The sequence below is a fragment of the Rosa rugosa genome, chromosome 3 (genome assembly GCF_958449725.1).
Source record: "Rosa rugosa chromosome 3, drRosRugo1.1, whole genome shotgun sequence".
Classification (NCBI taxonomy): Eukaryota; Viridiplantae; Streptophyta; class Magnoliopsida; order Rosales; family Rosaceae; genus Rosa; species Rosa rugosa.
The window spans coordinates 38,037,902-38,053,783 of record NC_084822.1 but is presented as its reverse complement, the minus strand read 5'-3'; the positions used below and the strand labels follow the sequence as shown (position 1 = coordinate 38,053,783).

At 33.4% G+C, this 15,882-nt stretch overlaps 1 long non-coding RNA gene across 19 annotated transcripts; it reads left to right on the top strand.

Annotated features, from left to right (window-relative positions):
* The first annotated feature begins 2,876 nt into the window (after positions 1 to 2,876).
* LOC133738054 (uncharacterized) lies at positions 2,877 to 12,994 on the top strand. Of its 19 annotated transcripts, none has more exons than XR_009859946.1 (22): positions 2,877 to 2,891; positions 2,993 to 3,057; positions 3,952 to 4,153; positions 4,420 to 4,459; positions 4,541 to 4,635; positions 4,736 to 4,842; positions 5,713 to 5,806; positions 5,921 to 6,051; positions 6,279 to 6,348; positions 6,440 to 6,532; positions 7,273 to 7,498; positions 7,693 to 7,720; positions 7,825 to 7,899; positions 8,073 to 8,134; positions 8,731 to 8,798; positions 9,168 to 9,231; positions 9,452 to 9,497; positions 9,839 to 9,928; positions 10,491 to 10,583; positions 11,299 to 11,390; positions 11,860 to 11,946; positions 12,501 to 12,994. It is a non-coding gene; the product is annotated as an uncharacterized LOC133738054 (long non-coding RNA). The 19 variants fall into 19 exon arrangements; XR_009859943.1 differs by having other exon boundaries at positions 8,033 to 8,134; XR_009859942.1 differs by having other exon boundaries at positions 7,273 to 7,523.
* Positions 12,995 to 15,882: the final 2,888 nt, after the last annotated feature.

Below are 15,882 nucleotides of genomic sequence, written 5' to 3'. Positions count from 1 at the left end.
AGGTGATGACAAAGAATGGATTGAAGCATTACAAAATTCTTTACATGCTGCAACTGCTTCTGAAATCCGTCAATTATTTGTTACAATTATTTTATTTTGTGATGTTGCAGATCCTCAAATGTTATTAGATTCATACTGGTTAAATATGTCTGATGATATTTTGTATAAAGCAAGAATTGAAGTTGGAAATCCAAATTTAATTTTGCCTGAGTCAGAACTAAAAAATAAAGTATTATTTGAATTAGAACAAATATTTAATAGATCATCAAGTTCATTAAAAGATCATAAATTACCAATGCCTGATACAAACATGATATTAGACTTAGATAATAGACTTTTAAGAGAAGAATTAGATTATGATTGCCATGAATTAAAACGTGAACATATGAATTTAGTTGCTCAATTAAATACATGTCAAAAAAATGTATATAATGAAGTTATCAAAGGAATTGAAGAAAAAACATGTAATACATTTTTTGTTCATGGCTATGGAGGAACCGGAAAAACATTTTTATGGCATACAATTATAAATAAATTAAGATCTGAAGGAAAAATTGTTTTAGCTGTTGCATCATCTGGAATCGCTTCATTATTACTACCAAATAGTTGAACGGCTCATTCTCGATGTAAAATACCTTTAATAATCAATAATTTATCAATATGTCCAATAAAAAAAGGCACTCAACTTGCAAAATTAATTGATAGAACAGAATTAATCATTTGGGATGAAGCTCCAATGTGTAATAAATATTGTTTTGAAGCACTAGACAAATCTCTACGTGATATTCTATCAAATCCAAATAGTATCCAAGTTGATAAGTCATTTGGTGGTAAACCAATTTTATTGGGTGGAGATTTCAGACAAATTTTGCATGTTATTACAGGAGGAACTAAAGAACAAATAATTGAAGCCACATTAAATAGTTCATATATTTGGTCATCATTTAAAATATTTCATTTAACAAAAAATATGAGATTATCAAGAAAAAATTTAACTGAAGAAGATAGAAAAAATATTTTCCATTTTTCAAATTGGTTATTGCAAATTGGAGAAGGTTATGCACATTCAATTGATTATCAAAATGATGAAGATACATCTTGGGTAGAAATTCCAAATGACTTACTCATCCACACTTATAAAAATCCAATCGAAGCAATTTTTTCTGCAACTTATCCAAATTTTGACATTTGTTACAATGATTTCAATTATCTAAAAGAACGTGCAATTGTTACACCACGAAATACTATAGTTCAAGAGGGTAAAGCTATGGTATGTTAACATTTCTCATACATCAACTATTTTTACCACTTTAAGGACTCATGTTACCACTTTGAGGACTAATATTACTATATATTTTGAGGACTCATATGGTAAACTAAGAAAATTTACCACTTTAAGGACTTATGTTACCACTTTGAGGACTAATATTACTATTTTGAGGACTCATGTGGTAACTGAGAAAATTTACCACTTTAAGGACTCATGTTACCACTTTGAGGACTAATATTACAATTTTGAGGACTCAAATTACCACTTTTAAGGCAATTGTATGCATGTCATACATTAACATTTTGTAGAATTTTCCTAGTTCAAGATATAAATGATTATGCTCTAAATTCATTACCAGGTGACAAAACTACTTATTTAAGTTCTGACAGCATTGTGTTAAATTCTGGAAACAATGAAAATATTAAGGCTTTATATCCTATAGAATTTTTTAATAAACTTGAATTTAATGGATTACCGTCACATGAATTAATTTTAAAAGTTGGAATGCCAATTATGTTGCTAAGAAATTTAGATCAAACGTCTGGTTTATGCAATGGTACCGATTAATAGTAACAAAATTATTTGATCGATTAATCGAAGTGAAAATATTAACTGGAAATAATATAGGCAAAAAAAATTTCATACCTAGAATTGTTCTTACTGCATCTGAAAATAAATGGCCATTTATTTTTAAGAGACGACAATTTCCAGTAAAACCCTGTTATGCTATGACTATTAATAAAAGCCAAGGTCAATCACTAAATCACGTCGGCATATATTTACCAGAACCTGTTTTTACTCATAGACAACTATATGTTGCACTTTCAAGAGTTACATCAAGAAATGGATTAAAAAATTTGATAAATAATAACAACAATATTCCAAATAAATATACTAAAAACATAGTTTACAAAGATGTATTAAAAAATTTATAAATGAAGAAATCATTATTTTTTGTTAATGAATCATGGATACACGAAAGAAAGGAAAAAAAAATCATGTATAAAAATTACCTCGCAATTTAATGTATTTCAATGCATAGCAAGCAAAGTCTTGGTTTATTTCAAACTTAAGCTCCAGACTAAAATTGACTATTATTTATGTGACATAGCTTATGTACTATACCCTCAATTTTGACATTTTTAATATGACATCCGTTACCTAACAAAGTAACTTACTATATTGTTTCATAGTTTTATATGAAAAACATTTAGTCAAAAGAGAAGTCAACCGAAAAAACAAAAAAAGAAAAGAAAAGAAAAAAGAAAAAAAACCCGCATCAACGCGGTAACGTATGCTGTTTAATTTTCAGTTTGAATCAGAAATAAATTCTGAATTCGAAGGCTATACAGTTTGAAAGAGATCTCTGTTTCTGACAGAAGTATGACTTGACCTTCTAGATCGTGTTTTCCAGATGGATCTAAAAATATCTAGTTTTGTCTTCTTTCTAAGATTCTAGATTTATCCGACTTTTCTGGCAATTTACACTTCTACCACGTATTATAATGCTATAAAATCTGCAATTGACTTAATAGGTTGTTCGGGAAGTGTCTGCAAAGACCCAACACAGTTTCTCCACTGTTTTAAATCTGCAATCAACATCAGTCATCACAAAAGATCGGTTAGGATCATCACTCATTATCATTCGCTTTTTCTTCTTTAACTGGTTGATTGGTTTAGTTATGTCTGCATACATGATTGACACTTGCTTTATCACTGCAGTGTTCGACTAGAAGAACAAGAGGACTGATAGATTTGGGTTTGGTTTGGAGAGTAAACGATTGCAGGTTTGGAAATCCTATTTTCCTGTTGTGTTCTTCTTCTCTTAGTTTTGTTTGTGCTGAGGTTAGAGATATAGGCATTTGATTTAGTCTCTGCTGATTGATATCCTCTTTTCAAAATTTCTACTTTGCTTTCGATTAATTTGAACAACCCTATAGGTTTGGTGCCTATCCCTCCTTGGTGGAGATATTTTGCATGGTATTAATTGTTTGTGCATTCAAGGTGACAACTTATGCATGGAAAATTGGTGCATGGTCAAGTGCATGCATTGGGTATAAATGCATGGTCAAGTTGATGCATTGGGAATAAATGCATGGTTAAATTCATGTATTGACCTTTTAGTCTTCCTAGGGAGTTAATGTGGGAGGAGTGGTTGATTCATGAATGAGCATTGATGAAGTGAGTCTAGAGACTTCTATCAATGGTATAAATAGATGAAGCTTGTGTGGAGGCAAGAAGGGAGAGGTTAAGGAGCAACTCCAAGGGTCTTCAAAATGTAGAAGATAGGGGGAGTTGTGTTCATGGGCGTGTATAGCTCTTGGGGTAGAGTGATCTTTTAGGTTGAGAGAGGGTGTACAAGGGGTATCCTTTTGGATACAAGGGCTCGGGTTGGATATAAACTTGAGTGCTCGAGTTGTGCATAAACTTGAGTGGTGTATCTTGTACTTGTGTAATTCTCTCATAGTGAATATGAAAACTCTCCGAGGATGTAGGCATGGATTTTGGCCGAACCTCGTTAAAACTTCTTGTCTTCTTTGCTTGGTTGTTTCTTCTTTCCATCTCGATCTACTATTAGTTTTTGCATGGCGGGGGATTAATTTCCCAACAACGGGGGATTAATTTCCCTAACACCCTATATCTTCTATTGTGGTCGTGGTTGATTATTGTTGACATTTCAGTTTTCAATTGGGCATGCCTTCTCAGAGTTATTTTGGCCCTTTCGTTCCTTAGCATTGTGTGAGTTAACCCGAACCATTGAATATATAAGAAGGATCTCCACCACTGTTTCAATTCCAGAAACCTCTAGCCTCCATCAAGGTTAACATCTGCTTTTAGCCGATAACAAGCTTAGACATGAAAGTCAACATCATGAAAGGCTTGGTGAGATTTCACTTTCATACATACTGATTTTGTTCACTTGATTATCACATCATTCAGCTTAGTAACTGCTAGATTACTTGATTTCAATTTGAGTTAACGATCATGATTCTGTTTATTAGGCTATTGAGCTTTTATTCAATTCAATTGAATTCAAATCAGTAAACATCTTCTTATCTTTCCATTTCTTAGTCGAAACAAATTCAATTAAATTGTTTCCTGGTTGAATTATGTACTCTATGATAACCTTTATTTTTCTTTTCGAACAGCTCCGAAACTCAAGTTTTGGGAGAAATCGGAAAAAAGAAGGTTGTACTCATAGCTGAAACAGAGCAGGTTTGATCTTTAATAGAACTATCTTTTTGACTTTCCGATGCAAATGTGTTCCAGGTGAAGGGAGGGGAGTAGAAGGTTATGTCGTACATTCATCTTCAAAGAAATTTCCTTGCGCATGATCCAAATGCACGTCACTGCCGTATTGTTTGGTATCTATCTTTCCTTCAAACCACCCTTACCAATATACAATTTGTCTCAACTGTATAATATTAATAGTCTATCTACAATGCATATTTTGCACATTTGCAGACCCCGTATCATGAAGTATGTGAAAGACCCTTAATAGTATGCTTATATAATTTTCACGTTGCCCTGCATTACATAAAGAGGGGCAAAACTCCGAGGCTCTTATTCGGGTAAGCTTTAGTTGTCTGTGTGTACAAAATTGTTGACAAATGCAGTTCATTGATACATTGAATATCATGTGGTTTCTTTTCATTGTAATGCATTGCTTAAATGACCACCCGCAATATCTCAAGCTTCAAATTATTTGTTCGGGCTGATTCCAGAATTTTGGATACATTGCCTTTGGCCATTCCTCTACAAAAGTATCCAATACCTAAGAATATGTCCCGTGATTGACATACAATAACAGTTTTAAATCAATGACTACATCACATAATCATGATTCATGAGGATGTGTCGATATATATTGGTCTGTATCTTCTTTCGGACAGTTTGCATATGCATGTTTTTAAATTTTAACACTAGCACGTAACTACAAAACATATTATAGTTGGTGCCAACTTATTAAAATGGTACCAACTTACTAAACAGAATCTTGGATTTCTGATAGTATTTTCATACAAATTGATGTATTTTAGTCTTTCCTCTATGGATACAAGTGCAAGTTTTAGATGCTTGATCTTTAGAATGCTTTTACTTTTTAATCTTTGACATAACTACTCATTTTTTAGAAATTTTTATTTAGATTTTTGGGATGTCAATAGCTATAGCTACTCACTATGAATATAATTGCTACTGTAAGCATCCACGTTAACGTTAGCGGCAAAAACTTTCTGTTCTATGTTGCATCAGCATCTCACAGAAGCATTCAGAATTTTGTACCACTTATATTAGGTTTGCATTAGTAATTACTATATTGATTAAAGGGGATTTTAATTTTGTAGTGATTCACTTAAGTTGTGTATATGTGTTTAAACTACCCATAAATCTTTATCTGGTGATACCTATAAATTACTCTAACATGGTGGTTATGTTTCCAGATTAAAGGCGTAGCTCAGTACCTTTATTTGAGAAGGAACCCATCCATGTTCAGAGATGAGAGTTCTCCGCCAGTCTACTGGTGATAACCATTTGGTATGCCTTACTTTCTCCAGTGTGTTAGCCAGTTGTTTTCATGTACTCTTTGTGCTTGCAGTGTTAAAAGTTAGAACTGAGCCAAGCTTAAGTATTATAGTCTACTGAATGCAGATTCTGCACTTGGGAATAAATTTTCTGATAGCTGATGATATGCTTGGAATACTTGCTGTCAAGCTAAAGAAAGGCTCGGCTTTGGAATTTGGGCGAAGTTGCATATTACCGGCATGTATGTTGAAGGGAAGGTATGAATTTGACTAACGTGAAATTGATAATGTGATCTTTAGTCATTGGTTGGACAAAAGCTTATAGGAGTAAATTTGTATATAGAACAAACAGAACCATAACTAAAACTCCGCTTGATCAGGAGCGTATTGAAAGACGTTTGAGATATCTCAAAAGCCAAAAAGAGAATCTCGAATCCTCCATTATACATGTAACTTATATGAGTAACTTATATGTTTGTTTTTAGGCCATTAACTATAGTGCACAAAAGAAGGCTGTTTCAGAATTTAAAAGCACATTACTAATATAGCTCAGAGGTAATTATGATTAAATTTAGTTACTACCTTTGTTTACCCTACCAAGTCTGCGATAAATTCTTTTTCTAACAATAATCTCTTTATCAAGCAGGTCAATCTCCACTTCACATTGATTGACAACTTTCACATTGCAAAGTATTGGTTGTGTTAGCTACAAAACTACATCCTTTGCTTCAGCAATTCAGTAAGTTGCATACATAAAGTTGCTTATCTTTCGTTAATAGAATATACTGAATTCTTTCTTGAGGTATCTACATAGTGATCTGAGGTTTGGTGCGTACTTTGACGTAAAATAGTTTATTCTAAGCCTAACTATTTTGTTTCAATATGTATGTCTTCAAATCTGTAACGGTAAGAAATATTTTGGTTACTTATATAATGTTTCAAATTTTTGTGTTTACTGTAGTTAAACATTGAACACCCCGCAGCAACGCGCGGGCGTCATTTCTAGTGTATTCTATTATCGTCTCATAACTTTGAACATCAAACTTGGCCTGGTTGCCTTTTGTTTTACCAAATTCAGACAATAACATATACCCGCAGCTCGCGCGGGGTTTGGTACCTAGTAATTATAAGAATCCTAATAATAAAAGCCTAGATTTATTTGAACTACTTTTCAAATCCTGACTTAAAATGATTCTTCATCATTCTTTTTAGGCATCACACCTAAGGTTAGGTTGCATCACACAAGCCTGGAGGGAAGCAAAAGCTTTCAATTTTTATTAACTCAATTATTATACATACATATATTGAAAGGTGAGTTCACTGTTACTACTGTTCATCAAGGGGTGGAGAAGACGTTTTCGTCCCTGCTTTTCTGTTATATTTCAAGAGTGACTGCTGTCTGAGATGATGTCATCTGGGCATATTGGTATTTTTACATGAATTGACGCTTTTTCCCTTGGGTTGCTATTATAATTTCAGGTTTCTTCTTTCTTCTACAGCCAAAAAAAATTGACCTGCGCCGGTTCTTCTTTCTTCTTTAGTCACATAACCAGATTGAGAGAGTGGATTGTTGCTCCTGCAAATCATTCCTTGCTTTTGATCTGCGAATTTCTATTTGGTTCCTGCAGTCCCCTTTTTTTCCCTTTTCTCGCTCTCCTCACTGTGAGCTCTTTACCTGATTTAGGACTTGGGCTCTGCTATTGCAGTAAGTATCAAAACCAGGGACTCAGGTAGGTTTGATGAGTCTTTTTCGTGAAAGATTTGTTGGGTTGTTTGTGATTGTTTTGTTCACTGTTGAATCCCAAGGTTTGAGAAATTTTTTTTTTATCTGGGTTTTGTAAGACTTCTGTTAAAGTTTGAATCCCTGAGCCATCGTCTCTTTCTTTCTTTGCTCCGCAGAAACATAGAGAGAGATGGGTTGAGACAGGTTTGCTTCCCAGAAGGAGAGTACAGTACATTTTTTTTTTGGAGAATTTCTTCGAGTTCATTCTGAATATTTGCATGTCGCTGATTTTGGTTTGGGTGATGCAGGCGTTGCTGAGATTGTTATTCATTTTGAAAATTTTGGAAAGGAGATGAGCGCAGTGTGGAGACAAATTGACTGAGGTATGTGTGGTGTTTCGGTTGTGTTAAATTCTGGGTTAGAGAATCATTAGAGTATTGGAGGTTGTAAACTCCTTAATCTCTGTTGTTTTCTGAATTCTAACTCACTCAATACTTGGTTTTGTTGGTGATGAAGACCTGGCTGAGATTGTTATTGATTTTGAACGAATCTGTAGATAATTTGAAGTTGCTGAATTTTCAAGGAGGAGCAACGCATTATCAAATCAAAGGGACTGAGGTATGAAGTTGTTTTTGTTTTTCTGAATTTGTTGCTCATGCGTACTCAGAAATTTTCTCTTTAAAAGAAAACTAAATTTTAGTGACATCGAAATGATCAGTGGGTTATTAAATTTGTGTTCAATTTGGACCCAAGTCTTCTTATTGATCCCAGCTGCGTTTTGATTAGTTGAGTTTTGTTGGCTTTGTTTGGTTTTGGTTTTTGAGTTGTGTCAGTGTTGGAATTCTCGGTTTTGGGTGTGATAAAGAAAAACCGTTTCTAAGGGTTTTGATGATTTCTGGGTTTTTTTTGTTCGTTGGGTCAAAAAGGTGAGAACTTTAGTGGTGTTCTGAGATTTACTTTTACTGTTGGTAAGCCCTTTTTGAGCTGAGTTATTGACTTATTTCTGAGAACAAAGTTCTTTGCTTTCTGCTGTTTCTCCATTGTTTTTTATGCTAAGAAAGTAGACAGAGCAATCTATTATTTGTCAATTATAGAATCATTGGAGTAAAGTAGTATTGACAATCTGTTTTGGTATTCTACTGTTATGAATTTGAGAAGTGATTTTCAAATAGATTCAGCTATATGTCCTTATATTTCTTATGATCTTTTTTCAGGGATCAACTGAGAAGGAGAGGATAGATTTTATCACATTATGGAGTTCATTAGACACACTTGACCTGATGTAAGCTACTGCACTTTTTTTATTTTTATTAATTGTGTTTATTCATGTGTAACCTTTTATTTAAATGGCAGCAGTTATTTAGCTTTCATAAGAAAGTTAATCTCTTTTTTTTTTTTTTGGGATAATAATATGGTAGTCTCCTTTCTACCCATATATATCAATATATGTGTTCGATCTCTTTCACCAAAGCGTGTTGAGTAACTGGAGTTTGTACCTAGAAGATTGGGTTCATCGTGAAAGCGTGATGTGATTTGATTTGGTAGAATCAATAGCAACACAGTTTAAGCTGATTTTCTTCAATTTGATATGTGTTCTTTTAGTTTTGTAGTGGTTATAATCGGCGTTTGTTTCTTTTTGTTTTGTATCCAGTGTTTTGCGTTTTGATTGGGTCCAGTTTGTGACGAGAAGATTGGGTTGAAAACAAGTAGAACAGGTGTGGTATTTGATTGTATTCGTCTTTCTTTAATTGATTAGTTGAAAATTCTGCATTTTCTGAAAGGAGTTTCAGAGCACACATGCTCTGATTTTTGTTCTGGGTGTGTTTAATTTCATCGGTTTCTTTCATTTTTGAGCTGAATTGACAGAGAGTGGGGGTTGATTGGTTTGATTAGAGTTTGCTTCTGACTTTCTGAGGAATTTGTATTTGATTGCAGGTAGAGGTTCTGGGCGATTGGTTGGGCTGATTGGGAAAAGGTGAAGGTAATTTCTAGGCCAAATTTATCATACTGATGCTATTGTTTCAAAAGTTATGAACTCTTTAGTGTTGTTCCTCCTGCTAATAGCTTTGTAATTTTTTTTAATTGGACAAGAAAATATGATCTATTGTGATTTCTGCAATGCTTACCTATTGTGATTTTTTTAATTGGACAAGAAAATATGATCTATTGTGATTTCTGCTACGCTTACCTATTGTTATTTTTTATTTGTGCTTTTCTTTATGCATGTTTATTTGTTACCTTGAAAATGAAATATGACGAGATCTATAATGAAATTTTGGTATGGGAATTAGTGATTTTGATTGAGATCTTACGGTTTTGCAGTTTTCTAAGGTTGAATTGCTCCCAAAAGGCTTGGAAATCCGGTTTCAATTGCTCGCAATAAACTTGGAAATCTGGTTTCTTTCACAGAAGGTATGACCTTCAGCAATATCAGTTGCTCTGTTTTTATTTTCCTTCACTGCAATAGTGCATGTAAAATCCTTTTCTGAATTCAACCATGCTTTGTTCTTTATTTATTCAACTCTTAAACTATGGAGATATATCATTTGTGTTTATCTACTGGATATGTGGTTGTAAATGCATCATGGTCTCAGAGTTTACTGCATGATTATTTTTATTTGTTGTAAATAGGATCATGGTCTAAAAGTTGCACAGTTGTTAAATAGGTATGCATGTCTGGAAATCGATGTCAAAAATAGGTATATAAAGGCAGCAATATCTCAGAGCAGTCAATTTCAAATAGTTTTTATATGTTTAGATCCTGTTTATAAGATGGCCTGCGATCAATCATAATTATATGTAATAACGGAGTTTTGTCTGTTGAAGGTCTTAATGTCAGTTGTTATGTGGCTATTGTCTATATGTGTGGTGTTTCACATTTTCTTGACTCATTGATTATTGTTCTTACTGTTTCTTTTTTCTTTATTTGTTTTTGGGCATTGAAAATGTAATTTTCTGTTTGTATGTAGTTCAGACTCGAAAGTTGCATATACTCAAGAGCTTGGGAAAACCAGTTTTTTAAACTTCTTGACGCAGAAGTTTGACAGTTTAAGGATTCTGCTCCAAGGTTAGCATTTTGTATATATGCTAAAGAGAGAATTGTTTTAGAGTTGTAATCTGTAAAGGTCTTTTCTATTGCTCAGCTGAATAGTAAGTCATGTGAAGAAGAATTATATATCTTTTCATTCTTTTGGAATTAACTAAGAACAAATTTTGATGTAAGAGATATACTTTTGTTTAATATACTCCATTCCATAGTAGTTAGAAATATTCAATTTGGCACTATGGCAAAGTATTAGTTAGAGTGCAGGTGTGTGTCATGTTAGGGAACAAGAAGAGAGGGAAACAAATTTATAGAAACAGATTGGTTACAATGACTTCGTTTTCATCCATATATGTTGGAAAAACTGAAAATCGTTACACTTTAACACTTAGGCTTTTGGTCCAAACAGCTTTCTCTTTTCAATGAGAAAAAAACAACTTAAATTTTCTTCATTAGTAAAGATTTAGTACAATGAAGCTGCAGAAGAACTAAAACACAAATAAGTACCAAAATTAATCACCTGTATCAACTTTGTACTTTACAATGACAAAAAGTTTTGGTTCTTCCAAATTCTTATCAATTAAATTGTGAAATGATAGCTTATCAATAATATCAATCATGCTCTTTCCAACCAATTTTTTATCGTTTGTTCACTGGTTTGTTAATCTGCATCTACTAATTAACTAAACTAAAAACCAGCTCTTCACTTTATTTATACCAGTAACATGCTTTTAAACAGTATCTTCTGCAGCCTTGCCTTTCTGTCAAAAGCTGAAATCAATTGGGAAGCACGAACAAACAAGTGGTGACTCTGTATCCTCTACATCAAAGGTGAGTAAATTTGATTTCAACTAGAAATCATAAAACTAAATGATTTTGTCGGTTTATCAACTTTCCATCAATTCTGGATCGATTTTGGAACGTCATTGTTGTTAATAATCAAAAAGATTTTTAATTTTTTACTAACAGTTATGATCAACCTTGCATCTTTTCAATTAGTTTTAAACATAACAGTTATGATCAAATTTGCTTGCAACTTCAATTTTTTATATGTTATTTATTAACTTTGTATCAAATCTAGATTGCCATCAAAATTTGTGAATTCTGTTTAATGGCTGATACTTGGTATCAGTCCTTCAAATTTATGTTTTCTCATACCTGGTCTGAATTTTTTATCATTCATGTTCACAACTTTTAATTGATTACGAATTGCTTTGTTCAGTTGGAATATAGAGTGTGTTTTACAAAAGATTAATGGAAGAGCTGGAGTCATTTGATTGGTAATATATGAAATTAACAGGGGAAGAAGGTAGATAAGATAACTCGGAGAAAAGGAAGAGGGGACGGAAAGCTGTCATGGTTTCGTTTTGATTGCGCACAACAATCGGTATTTTTTTTTTCCCAGAATCGCGACTTGATCTGTTGTGGGTATTTGTAATTTTTTTTTCTCTCGAGTTTTTGGGTTTGCTCTGTTTGCATTTTTGGGATCATTGATTGTTTGATCTTAATGTCTCTGTTGAAGGTCTGGGTGGCTGTGATCTTAATTTCAGAGCCAATTTGGACTCTGGAGTCTGGAATATCATCTGGGTTTTATCTGTTTTAGGTGTTTGGGGGTTTAATTTTGAGATAGGGCTTCATGATCTTCATAGTCTCTGCAAGTGTTTAGGGTATTGTAAGAAAATAAAATTTTTCAAAAAATTGGCATCAAAGAAATATAGTTGAAATGGTATAGTACTCAATACATGTGTAGAAATATAGTTGCACGTCTTCTGTTACTAAAATTTGATATTTCATTTGGTTTCTGATTTAATTAAAACTGTGTTATTCATTCAGAGAAACAATATGCTATCAAATTCTCTGACTGTTTATTTCTATTTTATATCAAAATGCAATTTCCAAATTCCTTCCTGTAGCTCTAACTCTGTTTTCTTTGTATTAAAGTGACAGGCAATTAACCAAAAAAAAAAAAAAAGTGACAGGCAAGGTAAACATGGAACAGCAACATCATCACCATCAGGAACTAAAGCACAGCCTCGCAAGCAGAAAAATGACTAAACATAAATTACTATTGTTGTACAGCTATAACTGGAAGAACCAATGCCTTGAGCCAGCTCCAACAACAACTCCAGCATTTTGCGCAGCTTTTGCTAACCAACTCCAACATTTTGAGCTGCTGAAACTGAAGCAATCAACTAGAGCATTTTGTACAGCGACAACTGGAGCAATCACTTTTTTGAACAAACTCCAGAAGGAGCTTTTTCCAAGTCTTATAACTAAACCAGCTACCTCTTTCAATATACTGCATGCAGCTGCTACTTTTACTATGTTAATAGCTCCAACTAAAGCACCCAGCTTTTTTGTACAGCTAACGTTTATGTAAAATGTATAATAACTCTTTCACTATTTCAATAATGTGTAATTATTTCCCTTTTGTATTTTATCGTTCTAATTTATACACGAGAACAAATTCCGCAGCAAAGCGCGGGAAATATTTTAGTGAAAATAAAAGACTACAAAAGCCTCTATATATAAGGAGGCTAGAATAAATAGGAATATCTTTAAGGAATCCTAAAGAAATAATCCTAATAATTATAAGAATCCTAATAATAAAAGCTTAGATTTATTTGTGGAAAGCCTGACTTAAAATATTCGGTTCGTATTCTTCATCATATGCTCTACTGTCTAAGCACTTGAGTACTTTGGGGAAGAACGATGGGTAAGATGCATGGCATCTTGCTGCAGCTGCAAGTGTTAGCACCTGCAATAAGCTTCTCGAGTAGTTAATTATCAATGACTCAATGTATTAAGTTCTGTATTTTATATTCAATCATTTGTAACCGAAAAAACTTTAGAAACTTGGAAGAAGAAAAAAAAAACCATCTAAGAGCGCTGCATCGGGGATCTGCTCATTCCATAGTCCTAAATCACGATTCTTTTGCCTCACATATTGGCATATTATTTGTAGATTCAAGAGAGAAGCAAGGGAATCTGTGGTCTCAGAATTAAGTTAGAACAATATAAAGTTGCATACAAGGTAGCTACGCAGCTACATAATGTGTTCATTTTTGTTCTTCAGAATTACGTAATAGCGTATTGTCTTTGAAGTACATTACACGTGTATGCAACATACATATATAGTGTGTACATATATGTATATTTCTTATATATTTAGGACTCAAGTACTCCTCTCCTTGTGTATGACTTGAAAATTCATAACAAATTGGGAGGGGGGAATGATGTGTGGGAATGCGTTATCATACACGGAAAAATTGTGATATTGTATAAATTTTATAAGGGTTTATGGCTCTTCAACTATTGTTAATATGTCGGTAGATGATGAATATAATTAATTCAGACTACTTTGAATTATATTTTGATAATAATGAAAGTAGGTAAAAGCATCCGTCACGATATTAACTTATCGAATTGAGATCTAAAGTTGTTTTTGTCCTATTTTTAAGATGATTTGTAAACGTACAGAAGGAGAAACCGGATCGGCGAAAAATAGGGTGAGGACTAAGGACTAGGGGCCACAAGTAGTAAGCATGCAGGATACAAATGAATAGGATACGAAGGAAATAGGACAAAGGAAATTGGATACATGCGAAATTTTAATATTATATACTATATATGTCTGGACCCAGATGTCAAATCTTGGTTCCGCCCCCTTATACAAATAAATATGATATGAAGGAAATAGGACAAAGATGGTCTGCTATTATTGCCAAACATTCATGGCGGTGATGTAATCCAATCATGTCATCCGATCGTCAAGTATACAGTGTCCAATTAATAATGATCTGAAAAGTAACCAAGTAATTAATTAAGAGAGGAACAGCTAGCTGACATGGTTGCTGGCGAGTGGCCGAGAGATATAAATGAGAATAAATTGGAGAAACTACTGAAGGGGATGAAATCTGCTGTCCCCAAAAATACTGTGTCAAACCAGTCCCCATGCATTCATTGGTCCACAAAGAATAAAATATGGAACAAAAGATTAAAAAAATATTTTCTTAATCTTTATGGACCAATGAATGCATGGGGACAGGTTTGGCACAGGGTATTAGGGACAGCAGATTTCTTCCCCTAATGAAACGGAGAACAGTAATGTATAGAGATCTGGACGGCCAACGTCGACCTCGACTGCGTCATGATAATATTTGTGATGCATATTGATGAATGGTACAAGTTGATGCAGACATGCACGTGGAAACTATGTGGAATTTTAGGTGGAGGTCGACAAATTTTACAAATTTAAGGATAAAGTTTTTAATATCTCACGTGAGATCTATATGTTTAAAACGTTCTCACACATACGTGTGATGAGTTTAGTCTCATCATCTATACTAGTAGAAAGTAGTACTACTACTGCACCCTAAACCACGTGAGACCATGGTCCATGTAGATCGCTATAGCTCCAATACTACTACCGCACCCTAAACCATAAGATGGTCTATTTTGCCTTTTTGCATGCGTGATGAGATTTCGTTTCGTATCATTTTGCTTTGCAGACCTTTTCTTTTCTATTTACTTTGTGGGGACTGGGAGTCTATCGCGGCACATCCTGAAAGACATAATAATTTCAATCAGAGACCTCAACCTTTATTTCTAGACTTAAGGGTAAGAAGAAATTAAAGAGTCTATCGCGGCACATCCTGAAAGACATAATAATTTCAATCAGAGACCTCAACCTTTATTTCTAGACTTAAGGGTAAGAAGAAATTAAAGAGTCTATCGCGGCACATCCTGAAAGACATAATAATTTCAATCAGAGACCTCAACCTTTATTTCTAGACTTAAGGGTAAGAAGAAATTAAAGAGAAAACCCCCAACTTATTGCTTGCTCTTAAGTAATTGTTACGTGGACTTTAAAGAAATACACAATGTTTTATTGATTATGTTGAATTTAACATACAACGCTGTGGCTGTAGTTTAGTGGTAAGAATTCCATGTTGAGGCCGTGGAGATAGGATAATGTTTTTTGGTTTTTTTGAAATAAATATTATATCCTTTTTATATAAAAAAAAAATTTTTAAACAACTATCAGACATGAAGATAACAGAAGAATTTTTTTTTTTTGGTAAGAAGGTATAAACAGAAGATAAAGCAAGATTATAATAAGCTTATTCCTTAAAGTTCTTTAATATAGTAAATTTGTAATCTTACTTCCCTAAAAAAAATTAGTAATCTTAGAATTTTGTTGATGAGGAAATTAAAATGCAACATACACTAAAACAAGAATCTTGAATGAAGGTCAAAACCACATTTTTCATAGTCCTAAATCTAGTTCGATTAAAACTTTATTCTTGAAATGTTATTTGAG